This window comes from Vollenhovia emeryi, unplaced genomic scaffold, assembly GCF_000949405.1.
Source record: "Vollenhovia emeryi isolate VEMERY1.0 unplaced genomic scaffold, V.emery_V1.0 DF939138.1, whole genome shotgun sequence".
Classification (NCBI taxonomy): Eukaryota; Metazoa; Arthropoda; class Insecta; order Hymenoptera; family Formicidae; genus Vollenhovia; species Vollenhovia emeryi.
Genome location: NW_011967228.1, coordinates 363,316 through 385,876, shown reverse-complemented (window position 1 = coordinate 385,876; position 22,561 = coordinate 363,316). Strand labels below are relative to the sequence as shown.

General features: G+C 45.1%; 1 protein-coding gene across 1 annotated transcript in view; it reads right to left on the bottom strand.

Annotated features, from left to right (window-relative positions):
• The window catches only part of LOC105567351 (polypyrimidine tract-binding protein 1), a 418,546-nt gene that overhangs the window by 356,269 nt on the left and 39,716 nt on the right, over positions 1 to 22,561 (bottom strand). The window lies entirely within an intron of this gene.

The window sequence follows — 22,561 nt, the reverse complement described above, 5'->3', positions numbered from 1 at the left end:
GGGAGCGAAAGAAAGAGAGAGGGAAGGAGAGGATCAGACGTCCTCTCGAGCAATGATTATGCAACGACGATGAAACGAAGACAAACACGGTGTGCCGTCGCCCTCGGAGTACCGTCGGCGAGAGACCATATCGCCGTACCTCTCTTAAGGATGAAAAGTGCTAACAGCCATGTAAATCCGCGAGATCTGGGACTCTACGTGGATTATTGTACGGCTTTCGTCTTCCGCAAATCTCACCGTGACGCAGCGAGAGATAAGTAAAACTGTCGACGTTCGGATGCATCGCGTTCGCGTAACTTGCGCTCTCCGTCGAACGAGAGGGAGCGCAGTTGACGCCGCGTTGTTGCACGCGTGTTTTCTTTAGATTGATTAGCGTTTTTCGAAACGCTGTTATCCACGCGTCGCGTACGCAAGCTAAAGCTTCGATAGAGCACGAGATTAAAAGAAAAGGGGAAAAAAACAGTTTGACAAGTGCGAATAACGGGCCGGGAATGTTATATATTAAATTTTAGCCGGACACCGTCGTTCCGGCAATATTTCGTTATTACAAGAGCGATGCAACGCGCCCCGACGCGCTTGTCTTTCCCGCCAGCCGCCTTATTCAAATGCCACATATTTTCATCAACGTTCGCGCAAATATTTGCCGGCGCGCCGTCTCTTATATATCCAAGGCAGCGGAAACGCAAACACGCGGTTCTTGGCCGTCGATACAGAGGCAAGGAAACTAATTAAAAATGTGCATCTGCGCCCGTCGAGATCGACCAATTAACGGAATCGTACGTCGTGTCGGTACCGCGATTGGCCGCACGTTCGCGACCGCACCTTTTGCACCTTTTGCTCCTAGAACTGTCAATTCGTAGAAACATTTCTCTAATATACAAATTATGTGGCTTTTGTATACTCTCGATCTGTACACAAAAGCCACATAATTTGTATATTAGACAAATGTTTTCACGAATTGACAGTTCTAGGAGCAAAAGGTGCCAAAAGTGCAGAATCACTCCAGCATCCCCTTAAGAGCACGATAAAACTACATGTAGAACGCCATCGGGGAAACAAATGCACACCAGCGGCTCTACAGACTCCTATGATGTCAATTCGACGATCCTAACTCTTGTCCCGCCAATTGAACAATTGAAGTCGGTCGATTTGTAATTCGACATTCAATTCCGCCCAAAGCACGGAACTAATTAATGACGGAACAAAGGAGAATCGCTGAGCGACCAAATTCCTATCGCTTCAAACTACGCGCGACCGCGTCAATTGAAATGACGCGCAAAGATAATATTGTTGCACCTTGGGGCGGAAGGTGGCGAAACTAAAAGCTATTAAAGTCACGTATGTAGAAACGTAGGTAGAAATGTCAACTTTTACCGCCCGCGAGCGTTAACTTTGTCCAAAGGGGTGGGCGAATTAAAATAGAGCGAGGAGGACTTATTTAGCGTGAGAAACCGAACGCAATTTAACGGGGAGATAAATTTCTTTTTTACAATCCCGTCTCTACGTTCGACGGACAAAGGGTACAGCGGAGTGGCGTGTAACTCGCGTTTGAAATAATTTTCGCCAACGACGGCGCTCCGTATCCGTCAAAATAGGATTCCGTTGCGCGTACTACACCGAAACGGTGTCCTTTATAAGTTGGAGACAGTCGATGCTTAATCCACTTTCCTCATTGCTAATGAATAGAGTTCTGCTAACGGCGCTCGCGACTGCGAAGCCGTGCCGTTTCGTGGCTCCGAAATTAGATTCGCGAGGTACGTCGCACTAACGCGATATTCCAAATCCGCGGATCTATCGCGCACAATGAGAATCCCGCGCGGATATCCAGAGCCGGGACTAGGCGAGGCCAACAGATCTGTAGGGGCGCAAAAATGGCGACTGTTCTAATAAAATTAATAGTAATATATTAAATATAACCAATTGGAATTATTTTTATAATATTTTATATGCCGCGGAAGAAATATTTTTTGTCACTAAAGGGCGCACTTTTTTCCTCGGCCTCGGGCGCCAAAAGTTCCGGCTTTGCAGGTATCGTCAAATTTCTGCAGATAAAAATACGTCTGTACACTTAGCAAGTAGGAATTTAATCATTTTCGTTCCTCTGTCTCTCCCTACCTCTCTCACTCTTTTTACTTTAATTTGTTTTAATTTTAATCTCGACATGAATATAAATGATTGTACGAAAAATACTCGACGTTCCCCTTCGTGGAGACAAATTTTTTTCATCGCTCATATTAAGGCCGTAGAATTTGCCGGGCACTTGATCTGTTTATCCATGTTAAAAGGCACCATTGTTCACAAGCGGAACAGGACGAAAATGCTATTATCTCGAGCTCGAATTATCTCCCGGGACACACTTTTCCGCGCGTTCCAGCGTCGTGCTTAAATTGTAATTTCAGCCTTTGTCGCGGTCTCCGACGACAATACTTGGCAAACGCGCGCAGCCACGAGCGCATTTCCAGTCTGTTTTTGCGCTCCCGGTCACGTGCGTATGAAAAACGCGCTTTGACGTGAAAAATGCACTACCGTTTGAGGCAAAGGGCGTTGCGCGAACGAAGGTAGGAGGATTCCAACAACGTGGGGGGAAAAACGGACACGTGGGAGAACGGGCGGGCAGCAGAATGTATGTTTTTTTTCCAGGGCTCGCTGGAGAAATCGTGAGAAGGGGCCCCAGGCACGTAAACGAAGAATTAAAAATAAACGACCAAGTCGAGAGTCCGTTCGATGCGCGAGGATCTTTCGCGTTAACGGCGGCGTTTAGACGATTCACATCTCTCTCTCTCTCGTCTCGCGAATGAACCGCGCCGGTACACTCGCCTTGAAACGAATGCCGGCAACAAAGGGGATCGCGGAGAAACGCCGTTGATTGACGATTTGCATAGGCAAATAAGCCCCCAAAGAGGCCGGCGGACCGCCGTCGCCGCCGCTACTATTTGCGCGCCGGCCGAGTGATTGTTTTCGGAGCGGTTCCGGGCTGAAAGTGTACACGGTGCGCGAGAGGAAGCGCGTAGACGCCTTCGAATTCATTGGAGTCCGAGCCAACCGGCCCGAGTGTCAATTTCCTGCAAAACCGGACGTTTGCCGGCCCTGGAGAACTTTGGACGCGGCCCACTGCTAATTTTGTACACCCGCGTTTGTACGTATTGTATGTATATTTGTATACCGTGATTAGAAGTCGAAGGAATCCGCGTTAACTCTTGATATCATAACTTTGTGTAACTTTGACATCACGCACTCATATAATAATCCCTATTGATTATTATGCAATACTTAATTGTAAGTAAATCCCCTGATATTCGGCAATTCGAAAATAAATGCTGGAACTGTAAGATCGCGTTTGAAAAAACCGGACTTCGAATACGATAGTCGTTCACAGCCAATCCACGAAGCAACCTTGAAAAATTGACAATCCGGCTTACGCCGTATTGTCGTGCGAAAATGATTTTCCTACGCGACTCGACGCTCGCGCCGCGTACCAGCTTAGGTTTCCGGATCGTGCGAGCAACGATGATAAAAATGTTGCAGATTCCGCTCGAATCCGCTGGAATTCGCCTTTTCACAAGATGCAAATCGCGGAGCATCACGAATTGCGACACCGGCGTGTCGCATGACAGCATCAGCTGGCCGATGTCGCGCTGGCACAATACGTTAATGCGACATATTGTTCGCCGCTACAAAAATTGCCCCTCGTTACGCGCCCGACAATAGGAAGCCCCGCGCGCTCTATCGTTCTTCATGACACCGTCGTGCCTGTGGCGATACGCGAAGCCAATCAATCGAGGAAAAATCGGAAGAAAAAGTAGAGCTCTGACGAGTATATTCATACCACACTGGGCTCCCCTTTGTCGAATAAATTGAAGGAAAAATTAATAGTCGTATGTTCGAGCGTGGATACTGTCGCTCTGAAAACCGTCCCACGTCGTGGCGCACGCTTTACCGCCCATCGCGGTATCGTGGACGAGGATCTCGCCGGTTGATCCCTTCAACTCTTAGGACACCTTCGGGCCTCGGGGAGATATAAGCGTTACGGTATTACCGCGTAATCCGTTGCATCCCCCGACGAGAGGGTTGGCGGTCGGCGGCTGCGGCGCCGAATCGGATGGAAGCAGATGCACTCGTGGGCGGCCGGTATGAGAAAATGAATATTTGAAAATCCAAGGGTAGACGGGCGCCGCTGCGCGCAAGCCCGCGCGAATATCCCGGCAGCCTTCTAATCTCGCTATACCTCTAATTCCGCCGTAAGATTTCTCTCTCGCCCCCGCTCGTTCCCCCGCAGCCGCGGAAACCGCGATCTAAGAAACGGGGATCGCTCACGGAGCCCTTTATGCATACAGAGGGAATTTCGGTTGCTGAGCGCGCGCAACTCGCTGCATTGTTTCGTGAAGAATCGTATAAATATTTCTTTAATCCATCTAGAGAGTCTTAACCAGGCTTGTCTTCGGAAATCGACACGGCTTTTCGCGTTTTCTCCAGATTTGAGAAAAATTTTCACTGGAGAGATCGACTAAGTAGTTTTCCGATGGCAAATTAACCATCGGTTCTTCCGAGTTAAAGTTTTCGGACTAAATTATGGATATATTCGATGAAATTTGTCCAATGAAATTGCAGTTACCGATGAATTTTAATCGAAAAACCGATTAAATTTTTCATCGAACATACAATTTAATTGAATACATCCGTTTGTTAATATGTAATTGATTTCCGATTAGATAGGCCAGGATATTTTTCTCAGTGTATACATTGCGCGTCTAAGGCCTGGTTTTTCAATTTTTGGTTAACTGCTAACCGGAGGTTAGTCGATTCTCTGTCTCTTCTTAGATAATAATATAAAAAAAGATAGAGAATCTACCATCTTCCTTATTAACAGTTAACCAGAAGATGAAAAGCTTAACTTTCCGTGCGAAACTCAAATCACTCTCCCCGCCGATTCTTATCTCGAAATGATGCAGCTGCAAAACGAGTCGACGCAACGCGAAATCGTTCGCTCAATCCTTCTTGCATTGAGAGAATCTTCCGGTCGGGACTTGCTGCGAGTCCGCGCAAGCCGGGCTGCACGCGGACTTTGAAAAGATCAGAGAGCAGAATACACGTCCGCGGACACACAAAAGCTATACAGCGATCGCTGTTTAAGCTTTGTTCCGTTCACGAGACAAGAGTCACGGTGGCGCGTTCACGAGTACATCGGCCGCCCTCCATGGACGGGCGGCAACGACGGGGGTGTAAAACGGGGGAAGGTTCGGTGAAAGGAAGCGAGCATGCAGAATAAAAAAAAAAGAAGGATTTCGCCGCAGCACGAATTTACATGTCACGTATCGAGAGACGAGCGAAGCTGCGGAGGCCTCGGGCGGTGCAATCCACAACCCATACTCTCCACGCGAGCCACCCCTTTCTCTCCCACCATTCTCCACCCTCGTATATATTTTTTCTCTCCCCGTCTCCCCCCCCCCTCTCTTTCTCTCCTCTCTACTCTCAGCCGACTCTCAAACCTTCGGCCAGTCGACGTACGTGTATTTCGCGCCAGACTGCGTTTTCGGCCACTCGATGCGGAAGAGAGGTTAATTGTCGCGCCTTTTTTGTCCGCAGCTTTCACCGCGGCGGGTAACCCGGCCCCGTCGGGAGAGCCGGGGAAACGGGCGGGCAACCGGGCGGATCGGGAAGAGAGGAACAATCGATTTTTTCGGTAGTACATGTCACGACCGATGAGCTCTCTCTTTCTCTCTCTCTCCCTCCCCCTTTCTCGCCCGTGGCTTTTCGCGAGCTCTCGATATCCGTTCCGCGTATTTTCTTATCCGAGGCGAGGAAAAGCTCTGGGAAAAGCGCTTCCACGCGGAGGGGGGGAAACGGTGCTTTTAAAGCCCGCTAAAGAACGCAGCCGACACGCGAAATCGCCAAAAGAGCGTAGAAACGTAGAGAACGGCACGGTGTTATGCGCAGGAGCAAATGTGGTAACGTTACTAAAAATTGTTTTCGTAAAAGAGGGAAAGGAGGACGAGAGACTCGAGGGTTGCCCATATTTGAGGCAGCATCAAATTTCAATTATAAATACATGTTGATGATCCTTCACTCGAATATAAGTCAGATATAAAACAGCGTAATTTTCGAGCACTAAAGTACTTTAAGGCACATTTAAAACGCATCTAACATACACATATGACATTAGAATATTGATAACTTTTCGTATCGCACAGAATCTCCGAGGGACGTCACGGCGACGTCTTTAGGATATCCTTAAAACGTACACGGAGAGAATTTTCGTGGAACAACATGGCATTTTGAAGAACTTTATAAGAGTTTCTGGTAATTATACTTAGTAAACATTTTACTCGTAGAATGTGTGGTAAATTTATAAAACAGAGAATTCTCTCCGCGTATGATTGTTCTCATTATTCCAATTGAAGACTGAGGCTTCCTGATCATCCTCTCATACGCGGAGAGAATTTTCTCTGAAAATTTATCCCAAAAATTATAAGATCGCGGGACAACATGGCATTAAAAAAAACTTTAAGGGAGTTTTTAATTTTACTAGTAAAATTTTAACAAACTCACAAGTTCTTCGAAATGCCATGTTGTCCCACGATTTTCAAATTAAAAACGTACCCGAAACATGACTTCGAAGTTTATGCTGTATACGTTGCACTGGTGAAGGATTGCAATCGTACGTCTTGGGGGGGGGGGGGAGGGGGTTGACGTAAAATTACTACAGAGAGGATTTCAACACGGCGAAAGAAAACCAAGACTTGGAAAACTCTTGCTCAGATAACGCAACGTCACGTGTCACCCGTAAAGTTTTCCGCTCGCTTGAATTTGCGTAACTTCATATTCAACTCCGCAGGATTGCCGGCAGATTCGCCCCGCGATCTACATCGCAATAGTATCCAGTCGACGTAAACCACCTCGATATGCAACGGGTTCAGGCACTGAATAATTGAAACGATCTTTCGTCTCCGCCGCCGAGCACGAAATAAGGCAACCGTGTAACAAGAGCGACATTAGCCTCTCTCGGCATGGAGTTTCTCCATGCCGAGCGAGAGAGCGGCGCGACGGTTGCCTTGCAATTCCGAGATGAAGACAAATTCAAGTGAACGTATGCGAAGCGGGCAAGACGCATGAAGACGAACAGCGTTGTGCAGTTACGTCGCGAAACGTTTCTTTTCGTTACAAGTGCGGGGAGATGTGCGAAACAACAATATGCTTCTGCCGCGGGCATCCCTTCTATTTACGCTCGCCGCAGCCTCGCTTATTAATCAAGAAGAATCGGTTGAACCTCGCACCGCGCTACTGATGCTATTAATTGGACGCGTGACAAACTCTCGCGCTGGATGACAAAATCGTAAACGCGCAAAATACATCCGACGGCCGTTGTCGCCGCCGACTGCCGCTGCACTTGACACGGGCGCGATAACAAATCGTAACGATCGGACGATACGAAAGCGCGCCCGCAGACAGTTTGCCGATGTTAACTGCCTCGGGTTCGAGAGCGCGGCTTGTTAACGCTCCGCAACTTGTAAGCCGCGACTAACAATAAGGAGCAGACGCAAAGTGGATCTTTCGGATTTCTCTCCGAGGGACAAAAGCCTCAGCGAGCTATGAAAGGCAGCGTCGAAGGATTACGGGCGATAACGACGACGATGACGACGACGGCGGCGGTGACGAGGACGGAGAACCTGCTGGTATAACGACGCGAACAGGTGCGCGTGTATACGCGACTGGAATAACTGCAAAGAGGAGCGGTGCAGCGGGAGGTGGGAACTTTGTTCATTATTCCAACAATTAGCGGGGCCCCCTATTTCTTGTCCCGCTCGAGCAAGAAACGTCTCCTCGCGCGATGGTGGCTCGCGCGAGCGCGCGCGCGTCTCCGTCAGTTCCGTCTCCGTCATTTCCTTCCTCGAGGCGCAGCCTCACTATCGCTCCTCTTACCGTCGCTTATCTTTCCGAAGATTGACGAAAGTCGACTCTGCTGCACCCGAAATGAAGGATCCTCGCGTCATCGGCGGTCGGTTAATTGAACAGGTTTGGCGCGAGACTCCCTTTTTAATTAGCACTGTTCGAAATCCCGTACGACATCCGTTTCGATAAAAATTAATCCTTCCAACGAAAACGCCTTGTGTAACCGCGAGGAAATGTAATTTTGCCGTAAATCGATGTTGATGTAAATCGCTTTTTTTCCTCGGAACCAGTCTCGATTTTCCGCCTGCGAACAGCTAAAATACGATTTACCTTCCAATGCCATGCACTTACCGTGCACTTAAGTTAAACTGACCGCGGGATAATGACATTTTGTAAGCTGCCAGTTGGAGATACGTTATTAATTTTACGCGATATAGAAAAAAACCGTGCGCGCTTATCGCAAAAATCATACCGCAATGGTCTCTCTTTTTCTCTCTCTCTCTCTCTCTCTCTCTCTCTCTCTCTCTCTCTCTCTCTCTCTCTCTCTCTCTCTCTCTGTAATCCGGCTCGAGAGAAGTTTCGTTCGTTTGTGCAACTTTTTACCCATTGCGCCGCTAGAAACGCAACTTGTACGCCTTCGTGTCTTGTCTCCGGAGGAAGCTGCGAAAGCCGGCGTGTCTCGGCGCTGAACGAGCAACGCTAAACTAAGTCGCCGGCAAACTCGGGCGGCAAAGGGGAACGAAATGCTGAAAGATGGTGGCAGTCACCAGGTAGCTTTTCGCTGGACGAAATCGACAGGTGCGACCGCAGGCTAAAGCGGGGCTTGCGAACTGCAGAGAAAGCCGCAGCCGTCCGAAACCGCTGGGGACACTGCTATTATACCTGGCCTGCGCGTTTCGGACAGGCGCGCTCGCTCGCTCTCTCTCTCTCTCTCTCTCTCATTCCGGCCTCTGCCCCGTCGTCGTCGTCGTCGTCGTCGTCGTCAGCCAGGAACCGCGAGCGGCTTTCCCGACAAAGCTTTCCGTGTTAATATTCCGCGCCGGTGGAAGTTCCGTCGCGCTGCATCGCGCGACACCGACAAAAAGTCCCGGTGCTCGGCGATCGTCGCGCTTCCCTGCCGCAAAAACTAACGACTTCCCTTTGGCTAAAGGGCCGCGATATTTTTGCCGGTGTGGCGCACCGGTACCTCTTCGAAATACGATAAGCCCCCGTGACCTACGGTACGGTGCTCCGCGGGACCGACGCGAAGTGCCAGCGGGAAGGTATTAACGTTCATCGTTAATATTGCAAAGCTTAAAAAGCTCGTAGAAAAGTGTCGTCGGAAAAAGTTGGCTGATACGCTCGCTCGCTGTTCTTTTTCAGCGACAAATTAACGGCACGTGCTTGCGAGTGATATGAAACGGAAAACATACGTCGGATCGATTAACCGACGAGGATTGTCTCGTGATGATGAACGCGTGAATAACTAGCATGTTCACTCTCTTTCGGCCCTTTGATCTTTACTTCACTTTTCTTTTAGATTCATAGTAAATGAAGATTTGCAATATAGAAATATAGGTACATTTGTATACACCAACTATTGAGGTAAAATCTCTAATCTTAGTAATTAAAATTTAAGTAACAATGATTTTTGTTTCGAAACATTTTCTCGATTGAACAGAATTAATCGTTAATTTAATCAATACCAATAAGTCCGCGGAATAATACGCAAAACGTAGCAACAGTCACGGAACAAAGTAATGTACAATAAAATATTAAGTATGGAATTTTCCATTGCGTAGGCAGGCCAACGAATTCTCAACGTTTTTTTGTTGTTTTTCACTCGGCGCGGTATCGTACGACGATTAAGCGGGCCAACGAATTCTCAACGTTTTTTTGTTGTTTTTCACTCGGCGCGGTGACGTACGATGTTTTTGCGTGCCATCGTGTACTTGAAGGTCGCTGAGCTCTCATTCGCTCGCCGAACGTCGTGCCGGCAAGCAGTGGCGACAGTTGCTCCGCGCGTGTTATTACTTTTGCGGTATCGGTTTCCAAGACTCGATCGCGATGAATGCAGGGATAAAACGCTATTGATTTGCACACCTTCATTAGTAACAAGTAACGTTCCTTGATTAATTACTAAGTTTCTCTAACTTGTAACGAGAAACGAATTGCACGTTGAGGCGACGGCTCTTTATCAACGTATACATATTTCACGAGACTAACTCATCTAAAATGTGAATGTAAACCGTGGTACTTTGTCGCGGTTACATCTCGTTTACGCACCGCGCTTTTAATTATCTATCGATTTCGTGTAATCTGTTTCATTTTCGGGAAAAAAGAGAAATTTGTGCGACTTCGTCGTTCGCGCTGTAACTCGCTTATCCATTTATCCATTCTTCCGAATCAAAAGTGCAAGTTGTTAGTTTGAGTAATTTGTATGACGGAAAGTCACGCGATATTTGTTAATAATATTTCGTGCGTTTTGCGGTATTTTACATCGCGTACGGGAGTGCTCGAAATTTCGCGCGATCGATGATTTTCGCGAGTGAGTGTGTGAGTGTAAGTGTAACAAGGAAATCTGAGAGGAGGAAGCAGCCTGGAAAGCATCGGGCAACGGCGAAGCAATCGTAAGGTGAGTGTTAAACATTTTTATATTATGTGCTACTTGTGCAAAATAAAGCATCTGTTCTCCGTTTTCGCTTTATTTATTCAAGTGATTCGAACGAGTATTCGAATAAGTTTTGTAGCTGAGTATTCTATTTGATTTAATCAACTCGAATTTAATCAATTCGAATAAAATTTTGTGAGTTTATATTTATATTTAAAAGGAGGACTTTTTTGAGTATTCTATAATTATTTTAATAAATATCTATTTTGAAAAATATAAAACAAAATATATTTAATAAAATAATTTCGATTTTACATAATTATTCTATAACAATCATATACATTTTTGTTTTTGACAGTTTAACGTATATAGTTAGCAATGTACAACTGTGCTGTTGCGAATTGTATCAGTGAGTTATAAATTACTTTTTATTTTAAATTGACGTTGCGCATACAATTACTCCTTTGCGTGTATACAAATTCTTAAAAATATAGAATACTCAACTACAAACTGTGTAGTTCTCGCAGTGTAGAAGTCTGTAGCGTACACGCGCGTTTGACACGACTCGAAAAGGCAGGTCCGCTGTGTAGGATAATGAAGTGCTTCAGCGGCCGGCGTCGGAAAGATTGAAAAATAAAAACTTGTAGCGGGCTTGCACCTGCGCTCTCCTCCGCGTAAGGCGAAAGGATAAGGGGAGAAATAGCCGACAACCCGCCGGACGTAAATAACCCACGAAAGTCGTGAAAAAGAACGGTAACGGTGGCCGCAATCACGGGAAGTGGCCGAGTTTCAGCAAGTTTTCCATAATCCTCCTTGCGGCTTTACCGGCGCGTCTTTTACGGTCATGACAGAAAGATGAAGATCACGGAAGAAACAGGACATGAAATAAACCGCCGCGTGGAGAGTCGGCTTTTCCGTCGGATACGCCGGGACGTTGCATATCGCGTATGCAAAGTAGAACTTGATCGCCGACTGTCCCGATCTCTTAAGAGCGCTCCCGAGCTCGCGTGTCTTCTCTAATGAATTTTTCAAATCCGTCGCATCACGCTCGGCCGAAGGGCCGAAGGGGTCGCTCTCGTTTCCCGCGGGCGCGGTGCGTATATCGCTCGTACAGACGGCACGAACGAGGTCAGAGGTCACGCGTTAAACATTTAGAGCGCACTCCGCGCGATAACTTTGACTGCGTCCGCATCAACGCGGCTGTTAGTATCCCGGACAAAGAGCAACAATCCCGGGCGTAGATTTAACGCGGAAGCAGCCTCTGAATATCGCGGCGCGCGGCGGCTGGAATTTGCGCGAAGCCGAATTTCTACCGTTTGCTACCCCGCACCTAATTACGCAATTCATTAACAATACATGTACTTCAAACGCGCTGCTCTCCGCCTCTCTTTCTGCCGCGTTTGAATATCATTAGTCCGTAACAATGCATCCCAGATTTGTAATGTCCATCAAAATCCGTTTCTGCCGGCGGTTGCACGTCTGTAATTAAATCCGTGATAGATGCCGGATCGAAAAGCCGTACCGAGACAATGCTGCGAAAAATCGCCTAACGATTTTCAACAAATCTCGCGAGACCCCCCTCACCGCGGCTACGAAGATAAACGAGCGCGCGTTGACTTAGGTGAGTTATAAAAAGTTATATTTAACGCGTCCGCACGTTCTTGCGGGGCGCAAGTCAAATTTGCACATTACAGATTACGGACGTTGTTGAGTACAAATAACACACGTTGCTGCGCACAGATAATCAAATTCTGTTAACAAGCTTGAAACGCATTAACGTTGAAATTAATTATTGCAAGTAAAAAGCACATTACGCTAGATTTCATCTGCAATTACGTATACGCGGTATTGTAGATTGGGATTACGATAAATGCCTCAATTTTCTTTCACTGCCCGCGTACACTGATAGAAAAATATGTAATATTTGAAACTATAATTGCATAGTAAAATAATTATATTCAGGAATATCATTTTTATACTTTTTATTTTATTTTATACTTTATAATTATTACTATTACATATAGTTCTTTTTCTGTCAGTGTACGTGTGTCACTGTGTTGCACCTTTTTCTCTGGAATCTTACTAAGCGAACTGTAATACCGTTCCAATATCGCGCTGCAAAATCAGGATGGCGGCAATGCCGCCGATATTTTGCAATTCCCTTTGTACCGAGATGATACGGAGGATATTACGAAGCTGATTGGCGACACGGGAACATTATGGACATTGCTCGTCGGCTTCGGCACGATTCCGGTTGACAGTTTGATTGCGAGCGCAGTCCGATCCGGCTAACTTACAACGTTATCTGAAACTTTGTTCTGCGCCGATGAAATGAAATAAGCTCAACTGGGAAATCCCCCTCCCCCCTCTCTCTCTCTCTCTCGGTCCCTCTTTCTCCTTCTCTACCTTTCTCGCGCTACGTTTCTACATTGAAAAGCAAACGGCATATTCCAACACTCCCATTGGGTGTGACATTCAAACTTGAGGCGAAGTTATCCATAGCGCAGGAAAACTGAGCTTATTTGAACATTCGCGATCCTGAGTATACATGGAATAGACTTACTTTGGGATCACCGCATTGTTTCCTTTCGTTAGGATCCTCTAAATTATCACATCGTAAATTTGCCAAGCATACACTGATAGAAAAATATGTAGTATTTGAAACTAAAGTTGCATAGTAAAATAATTATAGTCAGGAATATCATTTTTATAGTAATTATTACTATAACATTAGTAATAGCAACCATATAGACACAGTGATGCCAACTATTTGAAAATTAAAATATGAGCTTTTAACTATTATTCTGTTAAAATATCCAGGTGATGAATAGTAAATTAGTTAGTTTTTTATATAGTAAATACAATTACAATAATAAACATTTAACTACTTTTCTATCATCCATTTTACTACAGGGTGTTATAAATACGGATAAGTTTACGCATTCGTATAAGATTACTGATCTTTTCTTTGAAAGATGCTTTCGAAATTTTACTTGTGGTTGTTATTGCAATGTTTTTAGTACACCTTATCAAATTAAAAGCTCGTTTTGGTTTATGACAACCATATCATAAGTTGCATGGACCAATATTGTGTCTATGAGAACTATAATATTACAATACATTGTTTGGTCAGCCATAACTTACGTAGTTGGAAAACATATAAAAATGTAGTTGGCTCCTAAAATGACTATAATTTATAGTGAGATTGTCAAATTGTAACCATTTTTTTTCTATCAGTGTAATCATTGCGCCGCGTATCAATTACCTAAAAAAAAAGTTATCTAATCATTGCGATTACAATACAGTGAGATATTAATGGAGAGATTTCGGAAACAATACGGCGCTCCCGTAAGGCTGCGGTAGAAGTACAATAGTTTCCGAAAATTAAATTTCAGCCTTGCTGGATTTTTCGATGGATCATGTTAATAACCATTGTACGCGTGAGAGGCACGATAAAACCATTTCAAAAGGCCGAAGTCCGGTTTAAGGGAGGTTATTTCAAAACGCACAATATCGCTATTCTAATACAACGTCGTATAATATCCGTCGATTGATGGTCCGCTAGGACGGGCTAGGAGGAGCGCAACAATCGATATTGTTAATCGCGGACGAGAACTTCTCACAAAGGATGAATACACCGAAAGATGAATACAATGGGCAGATAAGTAGATGGCTTCGTGCTTATACAACTCCTCCTCGATTACGCTATTATGCTTCTCCGTTACACGTAAGCTCCGCCGGTCTTCACGGTAATGTTATCGAAGCAGCGGGATTAATTAGCAACGCGTCGAAACAAATATCGAAACGCGCGACGTAATCTATAAATAACGTAATGGAATTGGCATCCTCGTACGTAAATATCGGAGGGTCGCGAAGGTAAGCGGAGACAAAATTACTCGTCGCCAAGGAGAAAATGATTCCCAGTGCGCCGACGCTCGCTTAAACGCGACGCGAGAGCGCGCGCGATTTTTGTCCGCTAAGAAACAATTTCATCAGCATACGCTGCGCGGCGCGGGCGCCCTCGGAAACGGATCGTTCTAAATTAAGAAGCCGACATGCGGAAATAAACTTGCCTCCGCTACGGCAAAGCGGCGCTCTATCAGCCCCGGGGGTTGATACGGTCTCTGGTTTCTATTGGCAACGCGATATGGAGTTCACGTCGAATCCGCAGTATCCATAACGGGAGCATGATCCTTTCGAGACTGGTAAATTGAAGCCGAGATACGCAAGACCGGATCGCTTTTCCAAATTGAATTTTCCGCGGTGCTTAAACGTTCTTCCTCGTTCCGCGTTTCCCTACAGCGACAGACTAAAATCACTGAAACGTCCGCCTGTACGGCGGTATGTTTTCATCTCCGGGAATAACATCGTCGGCTTCGTCTCAGCTGACGGTACGAGCCATTTATGTGGAAAAGCGTCGCAAACGCAAACCTCAGTAGCAATAAATTGAGGTAAGACGTAAATATAAATGAGCGCAACTTTATCCATCCTAACGATAACATTTGATAATAATGTAGCGTAAAATACACCACCGCGTGGGATTCGCGCGACCTGGAAACACTCGAATCCGCACGATTCTATCCGAGGGAGAAAACCGCTGAGGGCATTGTGGTGTACAGATTTGCGGCGTTACTGGGCATCACTAGGCATTTTTTGGGCATTGTAAAGCTAAAGTAAAATAATAACATCAAGTAATGCCCACTGGGCACAAGATTTTGGTCAGCGGTTTCCCCCTCGATTCTGTCGTAAGCGCGTCGCTTCGAGGTTTTATCCGTCACGAATGATTAAGACGCTCGCTCATCAAGGGTCGACGAACGCGCGGATAAGTTTAATTCGATTCCAATCGTCGGGAAAGCGTACTTTCCCACCTGACGGAGGTAAGACATCGTCCTGCCGCCGTCAAGAGGGACATCGAGCCGGATACACACCGCTCCACATATATCCTCGTCCGTCGCCCCGTCACGTCGATCCGTATCAAGCGAAATAAATCAATAATAGGACGGACGCTCGCGCCGCCAGTAGTAAATACGAATAACTGGTCAGACTTATCGCCACCGCGACACTCTCGGTCTCGCATTGAAGGATCTCTATTTGCCAAAATGCCCTCAGCGAACGCTCAATTATCTCGAGCAAACTGTTCAAAATTTATGTATGTTACATACGTCAGACCTGCAGAATTTCCGACACTTGTTACAATTGCATCGCGTTGATACCGGTAAAAAAAGAACTGGTAATTACGACTGTCTTATCGATTCGCATAACCGATTTCAATAATTTAGATAAGCGTATTTTCGGGACGAAACTCGTAATATTAATTATAATGCAATATACAGACCTAGATTCCCTGTTTCGGGCACGAAGCTTCTCTATATGTTTTCCCCGTGAATTTCTGATAACCAGATTCGCCCGAACATATCACTCCGTATGAGTAATGCACTTTACTCGGTTAGGCTTCCGCGCGTGCACACACGCATGCACACAGGCGCACGCGTCCACCGTGAATCGAAGGGTCCATCTGGCTCTCGCGTCTGAGTGTGGAGAGAGGCCCGGTATAATCCGTGGTCTGGTCCAGATCAAAGCCAAGTCCCGCGTAATATATTCTCTATGAATAACTCACGTCGAGACGCGGAAGACGGAGACGGTCTTCCGCGCCGTGACCTTTCCTTCGCCACCTTTCTCCCGTTTCAGATCGAAAATTGTGTAACTCGAGAGGCGACGCCGTAATACGAAACGGGAAAATTAAACGGCGAAAACGCTCGCTCCGTGGGGACCGCTGTTACCGCAGACTTCTATCGGAGAATATAAAATAAACTAGCGACTAGGGAGACACTGGCGATAGTTTAATATCGTTGGTCCTTGTTATTAAATCGACATCCATAAACAGAGGTGTAACATGCGTGTTTCCGTAAATGCCTTTTGCAATTTCTAAATCACAATTGAAGGGTCATTGACTACGTTTACACATCATCCTCAGTCGGGTTTAATAACATCCGTAGTTCTAAAACTAGCTAATCACGACTATTCCTTTAAAGAATTGAATGACTGCGATCGGTCAGTTCCTTAACTACGGCGAATTCGCCGGCTTATCCAGATGTAACTTTATCGTGGAAAAAAGAGGTTGGAAAGAAAATAACTTTATTAAGATGCCGGTTAACCGGGAAAATGCAGACAGAAGGCTTAAGGTCGTCCCCGAGGGCGCTAAATAAGCCCGAGCGTTCCCGAGCGCTCGGACAATATGGAGGACGATGGCGGTTCCGCGGGGTGGGTTTGCCCGTGCGGCTTAAACGGTAATTACGTCTCGGCGCATAATGCGTACATTTGTATCTATTAGTCGACAGCGGCAACAATGACGGCTCCTCGCGCGGTCCTAAGACCGCGGGCCATTAATCATCGTAACGTGCTGTCGCGCGAAAACGCGACACTGATAGGAATCTCGAAACAGAGTGGTCGATAGTTTTCCAGTTAGATTGTGAAAAGTGTGAAAAGCTCGCAACCGCCGTTATCGATCTTCACGTCGATTATTACGAGAAAGGATGCCGCGTCGTTAAGGGGATGCTGGAATGATTCCGCACCTGCTACACTTTTTGCGTCTAGTACTGGCAATTCGTGAAAACATTTGTGTAATGTACAAATTATGCGGCCTTTGTGTACAAACCGACAGTGTTACACTAATCGGACTAACAATAAATCTTAGAACAGCACGGTATCATCGAAATTAAGTTTAGAAGCCTAGCAAAAAATCTATTCACTCGAATAAGTTATAGGTTACCTAGTTATTCGAGTAACTAAATTTTTGATAGGCTTCTAAACTTAATTTCAATGATCTATTAATTTGATCTATCAAATGATCTAATGAAAAATCTATTCGCTCGAATAAGTTATAGATTATATAACTTATTAGCGTTATAGGTTAGATAACTTATTCGAGTGAATACATTTTTTACTAGGCTTCTAAACTTAGTTTCAATGATATCACGCTGTTCTCTGTTTTAGTCCGATTAGTGGAACACTGTCGCAAAAGCTGCATAATTTATATATTACACAAACGTTTTCGTGAATCGACAGTTTTAGGAGCAAAAGGTGCAGAATGACTCCAGCATCCCCTTAAATACCTCAAAAATGAAGCAACGTTTATCGCACAAATATCACACTAATAATATCAATTTATTAATTTCGAACGGCTAATGTGCTTGTTTTACCGTCCCGCTAAGAGATTACGCCAAAATCAATGTAGCCGCTCTTTGTCGCGCGAGGTGCGTTTATTGTGCGTCGTAAATCCGCGCGGAAATCTCGTGTCCGGCCATCTACGTTAGTCGGAAATAATTTCGTGATATTTCTCCCGCAATTTTACGGCCCGTCCCGCCCCGCTCGTCTAGCGTCCGCTTAATTTGATTGTAACTGCGCCGCGCGATCGAACGAAGTTTCTTACCCGTCCTCGGTTATAATTGCGATGACTTTATTACAATCGGCGTCGCGATCTCGACGGCTAATCCGCCCCTACATTCGTCGCTCCAGCTAAGATATTCGCCCGCGCGGTGGAACGTTCCGCGTATAATCCGGGCCGGGAGTTACGGCGTTAAGTGACGCGGAATTCAATGTTAGAACGAAAGCCCGGTAGCGGCGGTAACGAAGTCTTTATAGCCATCCCGTCGCAGCGTCGTCGACACGGGGCGTTAATTAATGCGTTAACGAAGAGGGTGCTCCCCTACCGAGCCAGTAAAATCGGTATAAACATTTACGGCTCCCAGAAAGGATATCCGATTACGGCGAAGAACTTGGAAACGCGCATTTACCCGGAACTGTATGAGCAGTTGATAACTGAAGTAACGTAAGACGCTTATCTAATTGTAATGTAGACAGACGGTATGTTAATTATGGGGGAGGAGGTGTAGGGAGAAATCAATTTCGTGCGTTTTTTTAAAGTTAATTAAGAGTACACCGATAGAAAAATATGTAGTGTTTAAAACTATAATTGCACAGTGAAATAATTATAGTCAGGAATATCATTTTTATGGCTTCTCCTCGTATCGTGAAAATTTCATAATGCTAATTCGTATAACATTGAGTTATCATTGGTATGCAGTATCATAGTTTGTTATTTTTTTACTCCTATATCGCTTGTGCAACTTCTGATTTTTTCTGACTCAGTCACTCCGAAGATTGCTCTACGCGCCGTTTTTTAAGTGTATCCATGTGTAAGAAACATATACTGCGAGACTAACGGAATTATAAAGGTTTCGCGGCGTTGAACGGCGGATATGTAGCGCGCACGACGTCGAACGAAATTAAGCTTTGCAGCTTATTAAAGCTCGTAGGCGTCGTAGTAGTAGGTCTTGCGCCCTTGCGAGCCTACGAGGGCCGCAAGCTCCTTTCCCAGCCGACTTTCATTTTGCGCGCGAGTGACTTCGCCCTCTCGAACTACCCTTAAAGCAGTCAGCCTGTAAGGACGACGTAATTTTGTGCCAAGATTGTTTGTACATCGCGAAAAGTAATACTAGAAAACGATGTAGGAAGTTTGCGTCTAACGAAAATTCTTCTAGGTTTAGCCCGCCCATTTTCTTGCTCGATTTCAGATTATTAATACGGAATTACAATGAAAATTTAAGAGAAGAAACCGTATTGTTGGACTAAAATTGCGTTAGTGGAACAAGCTCTCTTGTTTCTCCAAAACAGAGCTTTTTTTTCACGAATTTTTGGGTGATGGAAAATCCTAAAATAACGGCCGATTGATATATTTAATAAATGTTTTTCAAACAACTACAGTAACAGGATTTAGTTCGTGTAGTGAATCGGAAGGATAACTATTAAATTCAATAATACAGTTGTGTTACTGTCGTATATTGTTCGGGCATTGCCAATTATTGTCAAGAGCAAAATGGAGGAATGTTCGAACTGTAGATTTTCACGGTTGAATAGCGCATACCGAAGTTAAATCGTTTAACAAGCGTTCTCGCCACTCGACCGCTAATTTTTCTCATGGACGGTACGATGCAAGAATTATTAAGGGATATGTGGCCAAATTGCGCGATATTCTGGATTGGCTTGGAAAGTTTCCAGCTAAGAGCCGAAGTAAAAATGAGCTCGGCTTGCCGGTGTATCGTTGCAAAAGTTGAAATCATGTCGGTTGTTGTTCGCCTCGAGAACGAACGAACGCACCCTTATTAGACGCGATAAAAAGACTTTACAAGCAACGACGATAGCAGTGGACATTGTTATAATTGTACACGTAAAAATACCAACTAATAATATTTCATGTACGGCACAAGTATCCGCGCATTTCGTTTTTGCTTTTCTTGCCACGTGATATTTTAGAAATTCTTAAACGACGCGAGAATCGATAAAGCCTTATCATATCAAATTTTGTTGACAAACCGAAACGCAGCTGTATTTTTGGTAACAAACGAAACGTTTGGTTGTAAAATTTCCCCCCTCTCGTTTGGACAAAACGTTTCGATATTCAGCTTCTGTCGTGTTCTACAAGAGCGATAAAGATAATCCATTATCGTGGAGGAGTGCTTTAATTAGCGGGCGATTTGTGAGGATGTTAAGACAGTCGGCAACATGAAACGGAGTGGATGTGCTTTGCGTGTAGCAGAGGGCGAGCTTCGTCGAGTACATCAGGATCAGCGAGAGAAGCGGACCCTGAATCTTTCATGAAGAGGTCCGGTCCCTTTTAATGTGCATGTTAGGTGGCGGTCGCTGATGCGATCTATGTACCTGTATACATAATGTGCATGTATGAATATAGCGGCGTACAAGTCCCTTCCGGTGTATCACATCCTTATACATGAGACACAAATCCTGAGCGCTCTGATTATGGATCCCGAGATGGTCCTCGCCGACCTCGCGATTAATGCGTAGATTTTTCTACTCGCGTAGAAATTGTAACCCCAGGATTTACATTATCAAATTACTCTGGAACTCTTGAACGTTGACGCCGAAAATGACCGCACAATTTGCGAACAATAAAGTTTTTCACGCCTGTGCTTCTTCATTCAACTTTCGAGAATTCATCTTAGGCCCAGCATCAAGTGAGCTAATTTAATTAGCTTTATCACGGTACAAAGCGGATGCTTGACGTTGTTCGTAAATGAAACGAACCAACGGTATATCGCCTTCCGTGAGCAACCAATGAAGTATTTGCAGAGGGCCTTTGACGGGCACAAGAATACAACGCTATAGACGAGCTCTGTACGCAGGTTTCGCAAGCGGATAATCAACGCCCATTATCGTCGTCGGCGATGTCGTTATCATCACCGTCATCGCTATCGTCTTCTTCGACGCTGTCATGAACGTCACCGTCCCCGCCGTCGTCGTCGACGTATCTAATCCGTTAATGACTATTGTTGTGTATCGAGGGGAGGAATCATCCCTTAGCGCCAACGTGACCCCAACAACCTAACCCAGACTGACCTGAATTATCTGACTATATACGCGGCCAGGTCGAGGTGGACGTATGTCCGTTAAGCTACTCCTGCCCGCTTCTACGAGTATCTGCACTAATCTGGGGAGAAAATCGGCTCTCTCTCGCCAATCGATCAGCGAGCTTACTCCATCAGCCCGTATCATCGCCTTGCGTGCGAAAAGATGTGTCTTAACATTGGAACCATTAAGGAGTACGAGCAATCTTGATATAAAGATCCAATGTTGGATCCTATCTTTATTCTGATGCAAATTTTTACTTTTCCCTTGAGTGAAATGCGACAGGTGGCTATTTTGCTCGATATATATCATAATTCTAAGCAAGCATTTATGTATTAATGCAAAATGGCGAAGCAGGCTCGGCCGTTTAACCAGTGACTACTCGCCATGGATGAATCGGCATTATTCAGGCCGACAAAGCGAACGAAATTCAATCGCTCTATCGAATCCGCATGACCCGTAAACCTCATTGTCGTTATCGTCCAATCGGAAACAGGTCCACGCGACGTCGTTCATGTTCGAAGCCCGTCGAGGATTATCAAACTGCTAAACGATGTTTCGTTGTCACGAATAACAAACAACAATTCAAGTGGCGGGCAAAGGCTCTTGCGCGCGCAGCGCGGGCAAGGGGGAGGGGACATCAAACGGTTAATTAACGATTCGAGGAGATTAATGATGGATTTCAAGAGCGCCGATGTCGACTCGACAAAGCCCTCGAGATCAAGAGGCCATCAGGGGAGAACCGACAGAGGGAGAAGAAAGAATCGGAGCAAGAGGTAGAGAATCTCGATGACAGGAGTGTAATTGATATAAAGAAGAGAAAAGACAGGCCTATAAATGTGAGTTTTTGCTTCTCTTCCTTCTTATTTAAAGGAATACAGGAAAATATGTTGAAACAAGAAATTTTCCCACCACGCTTTAATTTAATGTAATTTAATAATTACATTCCAGCAAACCATAATGTAACTGTTACATAACTTAGTGAGCACATAAAGAGAATAACGCTATATTTCATAGTTATGTAGAAGAGATGTAACCATTACATAACAATGAGAGCACATTACAAGTTATATTTCTTTGTTACGTATATATCATCGTAACAGTTCTTTAAAAATGTTATGTAACATACCCGAGACTCAAAATACATAACATAAATATATTAACGTAATTTTTTAGCAATATATAACAAATGGCATATTATCATCTTCCTGTACAGTCTAATATAGTTTGTCAGTCAATTTTTATATTTAGCAGTGATACGTATAATTTATATTTCAGAATTTTTATTTTTATTCCATTGACGTGTGTAAGTTTCATGATAAGGGCATACACATTTAGGGTAGACATCTGCGGGATGCGAAACGAAGAAGATTGGTTTTTGGTTCATGTCGCTACGTCGATTTTTCGCTGAGATATAGCGTTTTAAAAATCAGGCGCGCGCGCACCATTCATAAGTCAAGGCCGCGCGAGTTTTACGCGAGTAGTACTACGTCCCCAAAAAACTGGCATAAAAACATACGAGGCACAGCTGTTCGTAGTAAACATCGCCGCGCGAGACACCGCGCGAGACGCCGCGGCCGCATATACGCGCCGTCTGCTCCTTCTATCTCAGGATAAAGATCGCGAGTCGATATAATCGTCAATAACATCGCACAGAAAAAT